Genomic DNA, 19,560 nt, shown 5'->3' with positions numbered 1-19,560 from the left:
ACATCACTATGCTATAGCCCTCCCATATGCTGCACTTCATAGTTACACTATACCCCCCATACAACATACTACATCACCACCCTACACTACTCACAATAAAATTAAAACATCCCAGTTCCTCTTTCTTAATGAGCTCACGTGAGTTCTCTCCCCAACGGAGCTCCAGACCAAGTAACAATGAAGACACCAGCAGCGTGTAGGGGGCAGGCCTGGTCCACTTGTCAGGAGAGAGCAGTCACTGGAGGGTAAGAAGGGGGCGGGGCCTAGTCCTACAGACGGGAGAGAGCACAGACAGGAGAGAGCAAGGTACAGGGGTAGAAGGGGACGGCTGATGTGAAGAAGGGGGCGGGGCCTATTCTGCATCCTTTCAAAATTCGACTTTTTAAAATTCGACATTTGACAAATTCGACTTTTCTGCAATGGTACAAATGCGGCAATTCAACAAAAGTATATTCAATTGAAGTTTGTAAATTCGACAACAGTGCTTTTAAACAGTAAATTCGTCATTTTCAATCCGCCACACTTTGCAGGCGGAATCTAATAAAAAAAATTTAAAACATGTTTTTTTTGGGGTAATAGCATATCTATTTATATTAGAAGGGATTAGGTACTTGGTTTGTCTTTTTTGGAGGCACAAGTATTAAAAACCCGGAAAAGAAAAATTGCGTGGGGTCCCCCCTCCAAAGCATAACCAGCCTCGGGCTCTTCGAGCCGGTCCTGGTTCTAAAAATCCGGGGGAAAAACGGACAGGGGATCCCCCGTATTTTTAAAACCAGCTCCGGGCTCTGCGCCTGGTGCAAAAAATACGGGGGACAAAAAGAGTAGGGTCCCCCATTATTTTTACACCAGCATCGGGCTCCACTAGCTGGACAGATAATGCCACAGCCGGGGGTCACTTTTATACAGTGCCCTGCGGCCGTGGCATTAAATATCCAACTAGTCACCCCTGGCCGGGGTACCCTGGGGGAGTGGGGACCCCTTCAATCAAGGGGTCCCCCCCCAGCCACCCAAGGGCCAGGGGTGAAGCCCGAGGCTGTCCCCCCCATCCAAGGGCTGCGGATGGGAGGCTGATAGCCTTGAGAAAATTGAAAGAATATTGTTTTTTCCAGTAGTACTACAAGTCCCAGCAAGCCTCCCCCGCAATCTGGTACTTTGAGAACCACAAGTACCAGCATGCGGGAGAAAAACGGGCCCGCTGGTACCTGTAGTTCTACTGGGGAAAAAATACCCAAATAAAAACAGGACACAGACACCGTGAAAGTATAACTTTATTTCACACCTGCCGACACACACATACTTACCTATGTTGACACGAAGCAGTCGGTCCTCTTCTCCAAGTAGAATCCACGGGTACCTGAAAATAAAAGATAATTATACTCACCTGATCCAGGTTCCAGATTAAATCCACGTACTTGGCAAAACAACAAACCGAACACCCGGACCAGACGGACTGAAAGGGGTCCCATGTTTACACATGGGACCCCTTTCCACGAATGCAGACATCCGAATCTCGCGGGAATCCGACAGCGGGATGATGACGTTCGGGCGCGCTCGGGTTAGCCGAGCAAGGCGGGAAGGTTCGAACCTGCCTCGGACCCATGTAAAATGGGTGAAGTTCGGGGGGTCCGGATTCCGACGAACCGAACCCACTCATCACTAGTATGTACGTGTGTGTCAGGTGTCGTGAGCGTACGTGTACGTGTGTGTGTGTCAGGTGGCGCGTACCTACATGTGTGTATGTCAGGTGCTGTGCATGTGTGTACGTACACGCGTGTATGTGTCAGGTGCCGCGCGTGTGCGTGTGTGTGTGTGTGTGTGTGCCAGGAGCCACGCGTGTACATGCGTGAGGGTGTCAGGAGCCGCGCGTATACGTACATACGTGTAGGTTTCAGGTGCCGGGCGTATACACACGTGTGTGTGTCAGGAGCCGAGCGTGTACGTACATGTGTGTGTGTCAGGAGCAACGCGCGTGTGTGTCAGGAGCCACACGTGTGCATACGTGTGTGTCAGGTGCCACACATGTACGTACGTACGTACGTACGTACGTACGTACGTACGTATGTACGTACGTACGTACGTACGTGTGTGTGTGTGTCAGGTGACGCGCGTGTACGTGTGTGTGTCAAGTGCCGCGTGTGTACGTACGTATGTGTGTGCCTGGAGCGTGTGTGTGTGTGTGTGTGTGTCAGGTGCCGCGCGTGTACGTGTGTGTGTCAAATGCCGCGCGTGTACATACATGTAAGGCTTTAAAATTTTCTTTGCAAAAGAGAGATATTGGCAAGGAAAAGCTGTCTTGTACCTTTGCATTTTTCTCCCAAACGAAGGACACTAGAATTAAAATTTTAAAGCCTCCTGTTAGGCCATCATCTACACGACATAGCCCTGAATTTTCCAATGCGCAGCTCTTTGCAAAAGAGAGATATTGGCAAGGAAAAGCTGTCTTGTACCTTTGCATTTTTCTCCCAAACGAAGGACACTAGAAAGATAATTTTAAAGCCTCCTGTTAGGCCATCATCTACACGACATAGCTCTGAATTTTCCAATGCGCAGCTCTTTGCAAAAGAGAGATATTGGCAAGGAAAAGCTGTCTTGTACCTTTGCATTTTTCTCCCAAACGAAGGACACTAGAAAGAAAATTTTAAAGCCTCCTGTTAGGCCATCATCTACACGACATAGCCCTGAATTTTCCAATGCGCAGCTCTTTGCAAAAGAGAGATATTGGCAAGGAAAAGCTGTCTTGTACCTTTGCATTTTTCTCCCAAACGAAGGACACTAGAAAGAAAATTTGAAAGCCTCCTGTTAGGCCATCATCTACACGACATAGCCCTGAATTTTCCAATGCGCAGCTCTTTGCAAAAGAGAGATATTGGCAAGGAAAAGCTGTCTTGTACCTTTGCATTTTTCTCCCAAACGAAGGACACTAGAATTAAAATTTTAAAGCCTCCTGTTAGTGCTTCATCTACACGGCATAGCCCTGAATTTTCCAATGCGTAGCTCTTTGCAATAGAGAGATATTGGCAAGGAAAAGCTGTCTTGTACCTTTGCATTTTTCTCCCAAACGAAGGACACTAGAATTAAAATTTTAAAGCCTCCTGTTAGGACATCATCTACACGACATAGCCCTGAATTTTCCAATGCGCAGCTCTTTGCAAAAGAGAGATATTGGCAAGGAAAAGCTGTCTTGTACCTTTGCATTTTTCTCCCAAACGAAGGACACTAGAATTAAAATTTTAAAGCCTCCTGTTAGGCCATCATCTACACGACATAGCCCTGAATTTTCCAATGCGCAGCTCTTTGCAAAAGAGAGATATTGGCAAGGAAAAGCTGTCTTGTACCTTTGCATTTTTCTCCCAAACGAAGGACACTAGAATTAAAATTTTAAAGCCTCCTGTTAGGCCATCATCTACACGACATAGCCCTGAATTTTCCAATGCGCAGCTCTTTGCAAAAGAGAGATATTGGCAAGGAAAAGCTGTCTTGTACCTTTGCATTTTTCTCCCAAACGAAGGACACTAGAATTAAAATTTTAAAGCCTCCTGTTAGGCCATCATCTACACGACATAGCCCTGAATTTTCCAATGCGCAGCTCTTTGCAAAAGAGAGATATTGGCAAGGAAAAGCTGTCTTGTACCTTTGCATTTTTCTCCCAAACGAAGGACACTAGAAATAAAATTTTAAAGCCTCCTGTTAGGCCATCATCTACACGACATAGCCCTGAATTTTCCAATGCGCAGCTCTTTGCAAAAGAGAGATATTGGCAAGGAAAAGCTGTCTTGTACCTTTGCATTTTTCTCCCAAACGAAGGACACTAGAAAGATAATTTTAAAGCCTCCTGTTAGGCCATCATCTACACGACATAGCCCTGAATTTTCCAATGCGCAGCTCTTTGCAAAAGAGAGATATTGGCAAGGAAAAGCTGTCTTGTACCTTTGCATTTTTCTCCCAAACGAAGGACACTAGAAAGAAAATTTTAAAGCCTGCTGTTAGGCCATCATCTACACGACATAGCCCTGAATTTTCCAATGCGCAGCTCTTTGCAAAAGAGAGATATTGGCAAGGAAAAGCTGTCTTGTACCATTGCATTTTTCTCCCAAACGAAGGACACTAGAAAGAAAATTTTAAAGCCTCCTGTTAGGCCATCATCTACACGACATAGCCCTGAATTTTCCAATGCGCAGCTCTTTGCAAAAGAGAGATATTGGCAAGGAAAAGCTGTCTTGTACCATTGCATTTTTCTCCCAAACGAAGGTCACTAGAAAGAAAATTTTAAAGCCTCCTGTTAGGCCATCATCTACACGACATAGCCCTGAATTTTCCAATGCGCAGCTCTTTGCAAAAGAGAGATATTGGCAAGGAAAAGCTGTCTTGTACCTTTGCATTTTTCTCCCAAACGAAGGACACTAGAAAGAAAATTTTAAAGCCTGCTGTTAGGCCATCATCTACACGACATAGCCCTGAATTTTCCAATGCGCAGCTCTTTGCAAAAGAGAGATATTGGCAAGGAAAAGCTGTCTTGTACCTTTGCATTTTTCTCCCAAACGAAGGACACTAGAAAGAAAATTTTAAAGCCTCCTGTTAGGCCATCATCTACACGACATAGCCCTGAATTTTCCAATGCGCAGCTCTTTGCAAAAGAGAGATATTGGCAAGGAAAAGCTGTCTTGTACCATTGCATTTTTCACCCAAACGAAGGACACTAGAAAGAAAATTTTAAAGCCTCCTGTTAGACCATCATCTACACGGCATAGCTATGAATTTTCCAATGCGCAGCTCTTTGCAAAAGAGAGATATTGGCAAGGAAAAGCTGTCTTGTACCATTGCATTTTTCTCCCAAACGAAGGACACTAGAAAGAAAATTTTAAAGCCTCCTGTTAGGCCATCATCTACACGACATAGCCCTGAATTTTCCAATGCGCAGCTCTTTGCAAAAGAGAGATATTGGCAAGGAAAAGCTGTCTTGTACCTTTGCATTTTTCTCCCAAACGAAGGTCACTAGAAAGAAAATTTTAAAGCCTCCTGTTAGGCCATCATCTACACGACATAGCCCTGAATTTTCCAATGCGCAGCTCTTTGCAAAAGAGAGATATTGGCAAGGAAAAGCTGTCTTGTACCTTTGCATTTTTCTCCCAAACGAAGGTCACTAGAAAGAAAATTTTAAAGCCTCCTGTTAGGCCATCATCTACACGACATAGCCCTAAATTTTCCAATGCGTAGCTCTTTGCAAAAGAGAGATATTGGCAAGGAAAAGCTGTCTTGTACCTTTGCATTTTTCTCCCAAACGAAGGACACTAGAAAGAAAATTTTAAAGCCTCCTGTTAGGCCATCATCTACACGACATAGCCCTGAATTTTCCAATGCGCAGCTCTTTGCAAAAGAGAGATATTGGCAAGGAAAAGCTGTCTTGTACCTTTGCATTTTTCTCCCAAACGAAGGACACTAGAATTAAAATTTTAAAGCCTCCTGTTAGTGCTTTATCTACAAGGCATAGCCCTGAATTTTCCAATGCGTAGCTCTTTGCAATAGAGAGATATTGGCAAGGAAAAGCTGTCTTGTACCTTTGCATTTTTCTCCCAAACGAAGGACACTAGAATTAAAATTTTAAAGCCTCCTGTTAGGCCATCATCTACACGACATAGCCCTGAATTTTCCAATGCGCAGCTCTTTGCAAAAGAGAGATATTGGCAAGGAAAAGCTGTCTTGTACCTTTGCATTTTTCTCCCAAACGAAGGACACTAGAATTAAAATTTTAAAGCCTCCTGTTAGGCCATCATCTACACGACATAGCCCTGAATTTTCCAATGCGCAGCTCTTTGCAAAAGAGAGATATTGGCAAGGAAAAGCTGTCTTGTACCTTTGCATTTTTCTCCCAAACGAAGGACACTAGAATTAAAATTTTAAAGCCTCCTGTTAGGCCATCATCTACACGACATAGCCCTGAATTTTCCAATGCGCAGCTCTTTGCAAAAGAGAGATATTGGCAAGGAAAAGCTGTCTTGTACCTTTGCATTTTTCTCCCAAACGAAGGACACTAGAATTAAAATTTTAAAGCCTCCTGTTAGGCCATCATCTACACGACATAGCCCTGAATTTTCCAATGCGCAGCTCTTTGCAAAAGAGAGATATTGGCAAGGAAAAGCTGTCTTGTACCTTTGCATTTTTCTCCCAAACGAAGGACACTAGAAATAAAATTTTAAAGCCTCCTGTTAGGCCATCATCTACACGACATAGCCCTGAATTTTCCAATGCGCAGCTCTTTGCAAAAGAGAGATATTGGCAAGGAAAAGCTGTCTTGTACCTTTGCATTTTTCTCCCAAACGAAGGACACTAGAAAGATAATTTTAAAGCCTCCTGTTAGGCCATCATCTACACGACATAGCCCTGAATTTTCCAATGCGCAGCTCTTTGCAAAAGAGAGATATTGGCAAGGAAAAGCTGTCTTGTACCTTTGCATTTTTCTCCCAAACGAAGGACACTAGAAAGAAAATTTTAAAGCCTGCTGTTAGGCCATCATCTACACGACATAGCCCTGAATTTTCCAATGCGCAGCTCTTTGCAAAAGAGAGATATTGGCAAGGAAAAGCTGTCTTGTACCTTTGCATTTTTCTCCCAAACGAAGGTCACTAGAAAGAAAATTTTAAAGCCTCCTGTTAGGCCATCATATACACGACATAGCCCTGAATTTTCCAATGCGCAGCTCTTTGCAAAAGAGAGATATTGGCAAGGAAAAGCTGTCTTGTACCTTTGCATTTTTCTCCCAAACGAAGGACACTAGAATTAAAATTTTAAAGCCTCCTGTTAGAACATCATCTACACGACATAGCCCTGAATTTTCCAATGCGCAGCTCTTTGCAAAAGAGAGATATTGGCAAGGAAAAGCTGTCTTGTACCTTTGCATTTTTCTCCCAAACGAAGGACACTAGAATTAAAATTTTAAAGCCTCCAGTTAGGCCATCATCTACACGACATAGCCCTGAATTTTCCAATGCGCAGCTCTTTGCAAAAGAGAGATATTGGCAAGGAAAAGCTGTCTTGTACCTTTGCATTTTTCTCCCAAACGAAGGACACTAGAAAGATAATTTTAAAGCCTCCTGTTAGGCCATCATCTACACGACATAGCCCTGAATTTTCCAATGCGCAGCTCTTTGCAAAAGAGAGATATTGGCAAGGAAAAGCTGTCTTGTACCTTTGCATTTTTCTCCCAAACGAAGGACACTAGAAAGAAAATTTTAAAGCCTCCTGTTAGGCCATCATCTACACGACATAGCCCTGAATTTTCCAATGCGCAGCTCTTTGCAAAAGAGAGATATTGGCAAGGAAAGGCTGTCTTGTACCTTTGCATTTTTCTCCCAAACGAAGGTCACTAGAAAGAAAATTTTAAAGCCTCCTGTTAGGCCATCATCTACACGACATAGCCCTGAATTTTCCAATGCGCAGCTCTTTGCAAAAGAGAGATATTGGCAAGGAAAAGCTGTCTTGTACCTTTGCATTTTTCTCCCAAACGAAGGACACTAGAATTAAAATTTTAAAGCCTCCTGTTAGGCCATCATCTACACGACATAGCCCTGAATTTTCCAATGCGCAGCTCTTTGCAAAAGAGAGATATTGGCAAGGAAAGGCTGTCTTGTACCTTTGCATTTTTCTCCCAAACGAAGGTCACTAGAAAGAAAATTTTAAAGCCTCCTGTTAGGCCATCATCTACACGACATAGCCCTGAATTTTCCAATGCACAGCTCTTTGCAAAAGAGAGATATTGGCAAGGAAAAGCTGTCTTGTACCATTGCATTTTTCTCCCAAACGAAGGACACTAGAAAGAAAATTTTAAAGCCTCCTGTTAGGCCATCATCTACACGACATAGCCCTGAATTTTCCAATGCGCAGCTCTTTGCAAAAGAGAGATATTGGCAAGGAAAAGCTGTCTTGTACCTTTGCATTTTTCTCCCAAAAGAAGGACTCTAGAATTAAAATTTTAAAGCCTCCTGTTAGACCATCATCTACACGGCATAGCCATGAATTTTCCAATGCGCAGCTCTTTGCAAAAGATAGATATTGGCAAGGAAAAGCTGTCTTGTACCTTTGCATTTTTCTCCCAAACGAAGGTCACTAGAAAGAAAATTTTAAAGCCTCCTGTTAGGCCATCATCTACACGACATAGCCCTGAATTTTCCAATGCGCAGCTCTTTGCAAAAGAGAGATATTGGCAAGGAAAAGCTGTCTTGTACCTTTGCATTTTTCTCCCAAACGAAGGTCACTAGAAAGAAAATTTTAAAGCCTCCTGTTAGGCCATCATCTACACGGCATAGCCATGAATTTTCCAATGCGCAGCTCTTTGCAAAAGAGAGATATTGGCAAGGAAAAGCTGTCTTGTACCTTTGCATTTTTCTCCCAAACGAAGGACACTAGAATTAAAATTTTAAAGCCTTCTGTTAGGCCATCATCTACACGACATAGCCCTGAATTTTCCAATGCGCAGCTCTTTGCAAAAGAGAGATATTGGCAAGGAAAAGCTGTCTTGTACCTTTGCATTTTTCTCCCAAACGAAGGACACTAGAAAGAACATTTTAAAGCCTCCTGTTAGGCCATCATCTACACGACATAGCCCTGAATTTTCCAATGCGCAGCTCTTTGCAAAAGAGAGATATTGGCAAGGAAAAGCTGTCTTGTACCTTTGCATTTTTCTCCCAAACGAAGGACACTAGAAAGAAAATTTTAAAGCCTCCTGTTAGGCCATCATCTACACGACATAGCCCTGAATTTTCCAATGCGCAGCTCTTTGCAAAAGAGAGATATTGGCAAGGAAAAGCTGTCTTGTACCTTTGCATTTTTCTCCCAAACGAAGGTCACTAGAAAGAAAATTTTAAAGCCTCCTGTTAGGCCATCATCTACACGACATAGCCCTGAATTTTCCAATGCGTAGCTCTTTGCAAAAGAGAGATATTGGCAAGGAAAAGCTGTCTTGTACCTTTGCATTTTTCTCCCAAACGAAGGACACTAGAAAGAAAATTTTAAAGCCTCCTGTTAGGCCATCATCTACACGACATAGCCCTGAATTTTCCAATGCGCAGCTCTTTGCAAAAGAGAGATATTGGCAAGGAAAAGCTGTCTTGTACCTTTGCATTTTTCTCCCAAACGAAGGACACTAGAATTAAAATTTTAAAGCCTCCTGTTAGGCCATCATCTACACGACATAGCCCTGAATTTTCCAATGCGCAGCTCTTTGCAAAAGAGAGATATTGGCAAGGAAAAGCTGTCTTGTACCTTTGCATTTTTCTCCCAAACGAAGGTCACTAGAAAGAAAATTTTAAAGCCTCCTGTTAGGCCATCATCTACACGACATAGCCCTGAATTTTCCAATGCGTAGCTCTTTGCAAAAGAGAGATATTGGCAAGGAAAAGCTGTCTTGTACCTTTGCATTTTTCTCCCAAACGAAGGACACTAGAAAGAAAATTTTAAAGCCTCCTGTTAGGCCATCATCTACACGACATAGCCCTGAATTTTCCAATGCGCAGCTCTTTGCAGAAGAGAGATATTGGCAAGGAAAAGCTGTCTTGTACCTTTGCATTTTTCTCCCAAACGAAGGACACTAGAATTAAAATTTTAAAGCCTCCTGTTAGGCCATCATCTACACGACATAGCCCTGAATTTTCCAATGCGCAGCTCTTTGCAAAAGAGAGATATTGGCAAGGAAAAGCTGTCTTGTACCTTTGCATTTTTCTCCCAAACGAAGGACACTAGAATTAAAATTTTAAAGCCTCCTGTTAGGCCATCATCTACACGACATAGCCCTGAATTTTCCAATGCGCAGCTCTTTGCAAAAGAGAGATATTGGCAAGGAAAAGCTGTCTTGTACCTTTGCATTTTTCTCCCAAACGAAGGTCACTAGAAAGAAAATTTTAAAGCCTCCTGTTAGGCCATCATCTACACGACATAGCCCTGAATTTTCCAATGCGTAGCTCTTTGCAAAAGAGAGATATTGGCAAGGAAAAGCTGTCTTGTACCTTTGCATTTTTCTCCCAAACGAAGGACACTAGAAAGAAAATTTTAAAGCCTCCTGTTAGGCCATCATCTACACGACATAGCCCTGAATTTTCCAATGCGCAGCTCTTTGCAAAAGAGAGATATTGGCAAGGAAAAGCTGTCTTGTACCTTTGCATTTTTCTCCCAAACGAAGGACACTAGAAAGAACATTTTAAAGCCTCCTGTTAGGCCATCATCTACACGACATAGCCCTAAATTTTCCAATGCGCAGCTCTTTGCAAAAGAGAGATATTGGCAAGGAAAAGCTGTCTTGTACCTTTGCATTTTTCTCCCAAACGAAGGACACTAGAAAGAAAATTTTAAAGCCTCCTGTTAGGCCATCATCTACACGACATAGCCCTGAATTTTCCAATGCGCAGCTCTTTGCAAAAGAGAGATATTGGCAAGGAAAAGCTGTCTTGTACCTTTGCATTTTTCTCCCAAACGAAGGACACTAGAATTAAAATTTTAAAGCCTCCTGTTAGACCATCATCTACACGGCATAGCCATGAATTTTCCAATGCGCAGCTCTTTGCAAAAGAGAGATATTGGCAAGGAAAAGCTGTCTTGTACCTTTGCATTTTTCTCCCAAACGAAGGACACTAGAATTAAAATTTTAAAGCCTCCTGTTAGGCCATCATCTACACGACATAGCCCTGAATTTTCCAATGCGCAGCTCTTTGCAAAAGAGAGATATTGGCAAGGAAAAGCTGTCTTGTACCTTTGCATTTTTCTCCCAAACGAAGGACACTAGAATTAAAATTTTAAAGCCTCCTGTTAGGCCATCATCTACACGACATAGCCCTGAATTTTCCAATGCGCAGCTCTTTGCAAAAGAGAGATATTGGCAAGGAAAAGCTGTCTTGTACCTTTGCATTTTTCTCCCAAACGAAGGACACTAGAAAGAACATTTTAAAGCCTCCTGTTAGGCCATCATCTACACGACATAGCCCTAAATTTTCCAATGCGCAGCTCTTTGCAAAAGAGAGATATTGGCAAGGAAAAGCTGTCTTGTACCTTTGCATTTTTCTCCCAAACGAAGGACACTAGAAAGAAAATTTTAAAGCCTCCTGTTAGGCCATCATCTACACGACATAGCCCTGAATTTTCCAATGCGCAGCTCTTTGCAAAAGAGAGATATTGGCAAGGAAAAGCTGTCTTGTACCTTTGCATTTTTCTCCCAAACGAAGGACACTAGAATTAAAATTTTAAAGCCTCCTGTTAGACCATCATCTACACGGCATAGCCATGAATTTTCCAATGCGCAGCTCTTTGCAAAAGAGAGATATTGGCAAGGAAAAGCTGTCTTGTACCTTTGCATTTTTCTCCCAAACGAAGGACACTAGAATTAAAATTTTAAAGCCTCCTGTTAGGCCATCATCTACACGACATAGCCCTGAATTTTCCAATGCGCAGCTCTTTGCAAAAGAGAGATATTGGCAAGGAAAAGCTGTCTTGTACCTTTGCATTTTTCTCCCAAACGAAGGACACTAGAATTAAAATTTTAAAGCCTCCTGTTAGGCCATCATCTACACGACATAGCCCTGAATTTTCCAATGCGCAGCTCTTTGCAAAAGAGAGATATTGGCAAGGAAAAGCTGTCTTGTACCTTTGCATTTTTCTCCCAAACGAAGGACACTAGAAAGATAATTTTAAAGCCTCCTGTTAGGCCATCATCTACACGACATAGCCCTGAATTTTCCAATGCGCAGCTCTTTGCAAAAGAGAGATATTGGCAAGGAAAAGCTGTCTTGTACCTTTGCATTTTTCTCCCAAACGAAGGACACTAGAAAGAAAATGTTAAAGCCTCCTGTTAGGCCATCATCTACACGACATAGCCCTGAATTTTCCAATGCGTAGCTCTTTGCAAAAGAGAGATATTGGCAAGGAAAAGCTGTCTTGTACCTTTGCATTTTTCTCCCAAACGAAGGACACTAGAAAGAAAATGTTAAAGCCTCCTGTTAGGCCATCATCTACACGACATAGCCCTGAATTTTCCAATGCGCAGCTCTTTGCAAAAGAGAGATATTGGCAAGGAAAAGCTGTCTTGTACCTTTGCATTTTTCTCCCAAACGAAGGTCACTAGAAAGAAAATTTTAAAGCCTCCTGTTAGGCCATCATCTACACGACATAGCCCTGAATTTTCCAATGCGTAGCTCTTTGCAAAAGAGAGATATTGGCAAGGAAAAGCTGTCTTGTACCTTTGCATTTTTCTCCCAAACGAAGGACACTAGAAAGAAAATTTTAAAGCTTCCTGTTAGGCCATCATCTACACGACATAGCCCTGAATTTTCCAATGCGCAGCTCTTTGCAAAAGAGAGATATTGGCAAGGAAAAGCTGTCTTGTACCTTTGCATTTTTCTCCCAAACGAAGGACACTAGAATTAAAATTTTAAAGCCTCCTGTTAGTGCTTCATCTACACGGCATAGCCCTGAATTTTCCAATGCGTAGCTCTTTGCAATAGAGAGATATTGGCAAAGAAAAGCTGTCTTGTACCTTTGCATTTTTCTCCCAAACGAAGGACACTAGAATTAAAATTTTAAAGCCTCCTGTTAGGCCATCATCTACACGACATAGCCCTGAATTTTCCAATGCGCAGCTCTTTGCAAAAGAGAGATATTGGCAAGGAAAAGCTGTCTTGTACCTTTGCATTTTTCTCCCAAACGAAGGACACTAGAAAGAAAATTTTAAAGCCTCCTGTTAGGCCATCATCTACACGACATAGCCCTGAATTTTCCAATGCGCAGCTCTTTGCAAAAGAGAGATATTGGCAAGGAAAAGCTGTCTTGTACCTTTGCATTTTTCTCCCAAACGAAGGTCACTAGAAAGAAAATTTTAAAGCCTCCTGTTAGGCCATCATCTACACGACATAGCCCTGAATTTTCCAATGCGCAGCTCTTTGCAAAAGAGAGATATTGGCAAGGAAAAGCTGTCTTGTACCTTTGCATTTTTCTCCCAAACGAAGGACACTAGAATTAAAATTTTAAAGCCTCCTGTTAGGCCATCATCTACACGACATAGCCCTGAATTTTCCAATGCGCAGCTCTTTGCAAAAGAGAGATATTGGCAAGGAAAAGCTGTCTTGTACCATTGCATTTTTCTCCCAAACGAAGGACACTAGAAAGAAAATTTTAAAGCCTCCTGTTAGGCCATCATCTACACGACATAGCCCTGAATTTTCCAATGCGCAGCTCTTTGCAAAAGAGAGATATTGGCAAGGAAAAGCTGTCTTGTACCTTTGCATTTTTCTCCCAAACGAAGGTCACTAGAAAGAAAATTTTAAAGCCTCCTGTTAGGCCATCATCTACACGACATAGCCCTGAATTTTCCAATGCGCAGCTCTTTGCAAAAGAGAGATATTGGCAAGGAAAAGCTGTCTTGTACCTTTGCATTTTTCTCCCAAACGAAGGACACTAGAATTAAAATTTTAAAGCCTCCTGTTAGGCCATCATCTACACGACATAGCCCTGAATTTTCCAATGCGCAGCTCTTTGCAAAAGAGAGATATTGGCAAGGAAAAGCTGTCTTGTACCTTTGCATTTTTCTCCCAAACGAAGGACACTAGAAAGATAATTTTAAAGCCTCCTGTTAGGCCATCATCTACACGACATAGCTCTGAATTTTCCAATGCGCAGCTCTTTGCAAAAGAGAGATATTGGCAAGGAAAAGCTGTCTTGTACCTTTGCATTTTTCTCCCAAACGAAGGACACTAGAAAGAAAATTTTAAAGCCTCCTGTTAGGCCATCATCTACACGACATAGCCCTGAATTTTCCAATGCGCAGCTCTTTGCAAAAGAGAGATATTGGCAAGGAAAAGCTGTCTTGTACCTTTGCATTTTTCTCCCAAACGAAGGACACTAGAAAGAAAATTTGAAAGCCTCCTGTTAGGCCATCATCTACACGACATAGCCCTGAATTTTCCAATGCGCAGCTCTTTGCAAAAGAGAGATATTGGCAAGGAAAAGCTGTCTTGTACCTTTGCATTTTTCTCCCAAACGAAGGACACTAGAATTAAAATTTTAAAGCCTCCTGTTAGTGCTTCATCTACACGGCATAGCCCTGAATTTTCCAATGCGTAGCTCTTTGCAATAGAGAGATATTGGCAAGGAAAAGCTGTCTTGTACCTTTGCATTTTTCTCCCAAACGAAGGACACTAGAATTAAAATTTTAAAGCCTCCTGTTAGGACATCATCTACACGACATAGCCCTGAATTTTCCAATGCGCAGCTCTTTGCAAAAGAGAGATATTGGCAAGGAAAAGCTGTCTTGTACCTTTGCATTTTTCTCCCAAACGAAGGACACTAGAATTAAAATTTTAAAGCCTCCTGTTAGGCCATCATCTACACGACATAGCCCTGAATTTTCCAATGCGCAGCTCTTTGCAAAAGAGAGATATTGGCAAGGAAAAGCTGTCTTGTACCTTTGCATTTTTCTCCCAAACGAAGGACACTAGAATTAAAATTTTAAAGCCTCCTGTTAGGCTATCATCTACACGACATAGCCCTGAATTTTCCAATGCGCAGCTCTTTGCAAAAGAGAGATATTGGCAAGGAAAAGCTGTCTTGTACCTTTGCATTTTTCTCCCAAACGAAGGACACTAGAAAGATAATTTTAAAGCCTCCTGTTAGGCCATCATCTACACGACATAGCCCTGAATTTTCCAATGCGCAGCTCTTTGCAAAAGAGAGATATTGGCAAGGAAAAGCTGTCTTGTACCTTTGCATTTTTCTCCCAAACGAAGGACACTAGAATTAAAATTTTAAAGCCTCCTGTTAGGCCATCATCTACACGACATAGCCCTGAATTTTCCAATGCGCAGCTCTTTGCAAAAGAGAGATATTGGCAAGGAAAAGCTGTCTTGTACCTTTGCATTTTTCTCCCAAACGAAGGACACTAGAAAGATAATTTTAAAGCCTCCTGTTAGGCCATCATCTACACGACATAGCCCTGAATTTTCCAATGCGCAGCTCTTTGCAAAAGAGAGATATTGGCAAGGAAAAGCTGTCTTGTACCTTTGCATTTTTCTCCCAAACGAAGGACACTAGAATTAAAATTTTAAAGCCTCCTGTTAGTGCTTCATCTACACGGCATAGCCCTGAATTTTCCAATGCGTAGCTCTTTGCAATAGAGAGATATTGGCAAAGAAAAGCTGTCTTGTACCTTTGCATTTTTCTCCCAAACGAAGGACACTAGAATTAAAATTTTAAAGCCTCCTGTTAGGCCATCATCTACACGACATAGCCCTGAATTTTCCAATGCGCAGCTCTTTGCAAAAGAGAGATATTGGCAAGGAAAAGCTGTCTTGTACCTTTGCATTTTTCTCCCAAACGAAGGACACTAGAAAGAAAATTTTAAAGCCTCCTGTTAGGCCATCATCTACACGACATAGCCCTGAATTTTCCAATGCGCAGCTCTTTGCAAAAGAGAGATATTGGCAAGGAAAAGCTGTCTTGTACCTTTGCATTTTTCTCCCAAACGAAGGTCACTAGAAAGAAAATTTTAAAGCCTCCTGTTAGGCCATCATCTACACGACATAGCCCTGAATTTTCCAATGCGCAGCTCTTTGCAAAAGAGAGATATTGGCAAGGAAAAGCTGTCTTGTACCTTTGCATTTTTCTCCCAAACGAAGGACACTAGAATTAAAATTTTAAAGCCTCCTGTTAGGCCATCATCTACACGACATAGCCCTGAATTTTCCAATGCGCAGCTCTTTGCAAAAGAGAGATATTGGCAAGGAAAAGCTGTCTTGTACCATTGCATTTTTCTCCCAAACGAAGGACACTAGAAAGAAAATTTTAAAGCCTCCTGTTAGGCCATCATCTACACGACATAGCCCTGAATTTTCCAATGCGCAGCTCTTTGCAAAAGAGAGATATTGGCAAGGAAAAGCTGTCTTGTACCTTTGCATTTTTCTCCCAAACGAAGGTCACTAGAAAGAAAATTTTAAAGCCTCCTGTTAGGCCATCATCTACACGACATAGCCCTGAATTTTCCAATGCGCAGCTCTTTGCAAAAGAGAGATATTGGCAAGGAAAAGCTGTCTTGTACCTTTGCATTTTTCTCCCAAACGAAGGACACTAGAATTAAAATTTTAAAGCCTCCTGTTAGGCCATCATCTACACGACATAGCCCTGAATTTTCCAATGCGCAGCTCTTTGCAAAAGAGAGATATTGGCAAGGAAAAGCTGTCTTGTACCTTTGCATTTTTCTCCCAAACGAAGGACACTAGAAAGATAATTTTAAAGCCTCCTGTTAGGCCATCATCTACACGACATAGCTCTGAATTTTCCAATGCGCAGCTCTTTGCAAAAGAGAGATATTGGCAAGGAAAAGCTGTCTTGTACCTTTGCATTTTTCTCCCAAACGAAGGACACTAGAAAGAAAATTTTAAAGCCTCCTGTTAGGCCATCATCTACACGACATAGCCCTGAATTTTCCAATGCGCAGCTCTTTGCAAAAGAGAGATATTGGCAAGGAAAAGCTGTCTTGTACCTTTGCATTTTTCTCCCAAACGAAGGACACTAGAAAGAAAATTTGAAAGCCTCCTGTTAGGCCATCATCTACACGACATAGCCCTGAATTTTCCAATGCGCAGCTCTTTGCAAAAGAGAGATATTGGCAAGGAAAAGCTGTCTTGTACCTTTGCATTTTTCTCCCAAACGAAGGACACTAGAATTAAAATTTTAAAGCCTCCTGTTAGTGCTTCATCTACACGGCATAGCCCTGAATTTTCCAATGCGTAGCTCTTTGCAATAGAGAGATATTGGCAAGGAAAAGCTGTCTTGTACCTTTGCATTTTTCTCCCAAACGAAGGACACTAGAATTAAAATTTTAAAGCCTCCTGTTAGGACATCATCTACACGACATAGCCCTGAATTTTCCAATGCGCAGCTCTTTGCAAAAGAGAGATATTGGCAAGGAAAAGCTGTCTTGTACCTTTGCATTTTTCTCCCAAACGAAGGACACTAGAATTAAAATTTTAAAGCCTCCTGTTAGGCCATCATCTACACGACATAGCCCTGAATTTTCCAATGCGCAGCTCTTTGCAAAAGAGAGATATTGGCAAGGAAAAGCTGTCTTGTACCTTTGCATTTTTCTCCCAAACGAAGGACACTAGAATTAAAATTTTAAAGCCTCCTGTTAGGCTATCATCTACACGACATAGCCCTGAATTTTCCAATGCGCAGCTCTTTGCAAAAGAGAGATATTGGCAAGGAAAAGCTGTCTTGTACCTTTGCATTTTTCTCCCAAACGAAGGACACTAGAAAGATAATTTTAAAGCCTCCTGTTAGGCCATCATCTACACGACATAGCCCTGAATTTTCCAATGCGCAGCTCTTTGCAAAAGAGAGATATTGGCAAGGAAAAGCTGTCTTGTACCTTTGCATTTTTCTCCCAAACGAAGGACACTAGAATTAAAATTTTAAAGCCTCCTGTTAGGCCATCATCTACACGACATAGCCCTGAATTTTCCAATGCGCAGCTCTTTGCAAAAGAGAGATATTGGCAAGGAAAAGCTGTCTTGTACCTTTGCATTTTTCTCCCAAACGAAGGACACTAGAAAGATAATTTTAAAGCCTCCTGTTAGGCCATCATCTACACGACATAGCCCTGAATTTTCCAATGCGCAGCTCTTTGCAAAAGAGAGATATTGGCAAGGAAAAGCTGTCTTGTACCTTTGCATTTTTCTCCCAAACGAAGGACACTAGAAAGAAAATTTTAAAGCCTCCTGTTAGGCCATCATCTACACGACATAGCCCTGAATTTTCCAATGCGCAGCTCTTTGCAAAAGAGAGATATTGGCAAGGAAAAGCTGTCTTGTACCTTTGCATTTTTCTCCCAAACGAAGGACACTAGAATTAAAATTTTAAAGCCTCCTGTTAGGCCATCATCTACACGACATAGCCCTGAATTTTCCAATGCGCAGCTCTTTGCAAAAGAGAGATATTGGCAAGGAAAAGCTGTCTTGTACCTTTGCATTTTTCTCCCAAACGAAGGACACTAGAATTAAAATTTTAAAGCCTCCTGTTAGGCCATCATCTACACGACATAGCCCTGAATTTTCCAATGCGCAGCTCTTTGCAAAAGAGAGATATTGGCAAGGAAAAGCTGTCTTGTACCTTTGCATTTTTATCCCAAACGAAGGACACTAGAAAGATAATTTTAAAGCCTCCTGTTAGGCCATCATCTACACGACATAGCCCTGAATTTTCCAATGCGCAGCTCTTTGCAAAAGAGAGATATTGGCAAGGAAAAGCTGTCTTGTACCTTTGCATTTTTCTCCCAAACGAAGGACACTAGAAAGAAAATTTTAAAGCCTCCTGTTAGGCCATCATCTACACGACATAGCCCTGAATTTTCCAATGCGCAGCTCTTTGCAAAAGAGAGATATTGGCAAGGAAAAGCTGTCTTGTACCTTTGCATTTTTCTCCCAAACGAAGGACACTAGAATTAAAATTTTAAAGCCTCCTGTTAGGCCATCATCTACACGACATAGCCCTGAATTTTCCAATGCGCAGCTCTTTGCAAAAGAGAGATATTGGCAAGGAAAAGCTGTCTTGTACCTTTGCATTTTTCTCCCAAACGAAGGACACTAGAAAGATAATTTTAAAGCCTCCTGTTAGGCCATCATCTACACGACATAGCTCTGAATTTTCCAATGCGCAGCTCTTTGCAAAAGAGAGATATTGGCAAGGAAAAGCTGTCTTGTACCTTTGCATTTTTCTCCCAAACGAAGGACACTAGAAAGAAAATTTTAAAGCCTCCTGTTAGGCCATCATCTACACGACATAGCCCTGAATTTTCCAATGCGCAGCTCTTTGCAAAAGAGAGATATTGGCAAGGAAAAGCTGTCTTGTACCTTTGCATTTTTCTCCCAAACGAAGGACACTAGAATTAAAATTTTAAAGCCTCCTGTTAGGCCATCATCTACACGACATAGCCCTGAATTTTCCAATGCGCAGCTCTTTGCAAAAGAGAGATATTGGCAAGGAAAAGCTGTCTTGTACCTTTGCATTTTTCTCCCAAACGAAGGACACTAGAAAGATAATTTTAAAGCCTCCTGTTAGGCCATCATCTACACGGCATAGCTCTGAATTTTCCAATGCGCAGCTCTTTGCAAAAGAGAGATATTGGCAAGGAAAAGCTGTCTTGTACCTTTGCATTTTTCTCCCAAACGAAGGACACTAGAATTAAAATTTTAAAGCCTCCTGTTAGGCAATCATCTACACGACATAGCCCGGAATTTTCCAATGCGCAGCTCTTTGCAAAAGAGAGATATTGGCAAGGAAAACCTGTCTTGTACCTTTGCATTTTTCTCCCAAACGAAGGACACTAGAAAGAAAATTTTAAAGCCTCCTGTTAGGCCATCATCTACACGACATAGCCCTGAATTTTCCAATGCGCAGCTCTTTGCAAAAGAGAGATATTGGCAAGGAAAAGCTGTCTTGTACCATTGCATTTTTCACCCAAACGAAGGACACTAGAAAGAAAATTTTAAAGCCTCCTGTTAGACCATCATCTACACGGCATAGCTATGAATTTTC

Source organism: Pseudophryne corroboree, unplaced genomic scaffold (assembly GCF_028390025.1).
Source record: "Pseudophryne corroboree isolate aPseCor3 unplaced genomic scaffold, aPseCor3.hap2 scaffold_401, whole genome shotgun sequence".
Lineage (NCBI taxonomy): Eukaryota > Metazoa > Chordata > Amphibia > Anura > Myobatrachidae > Pseudophryne > Pseudophryne corroboree.
Note: the sequence above shows the minus strand (reverse complement) of the source record.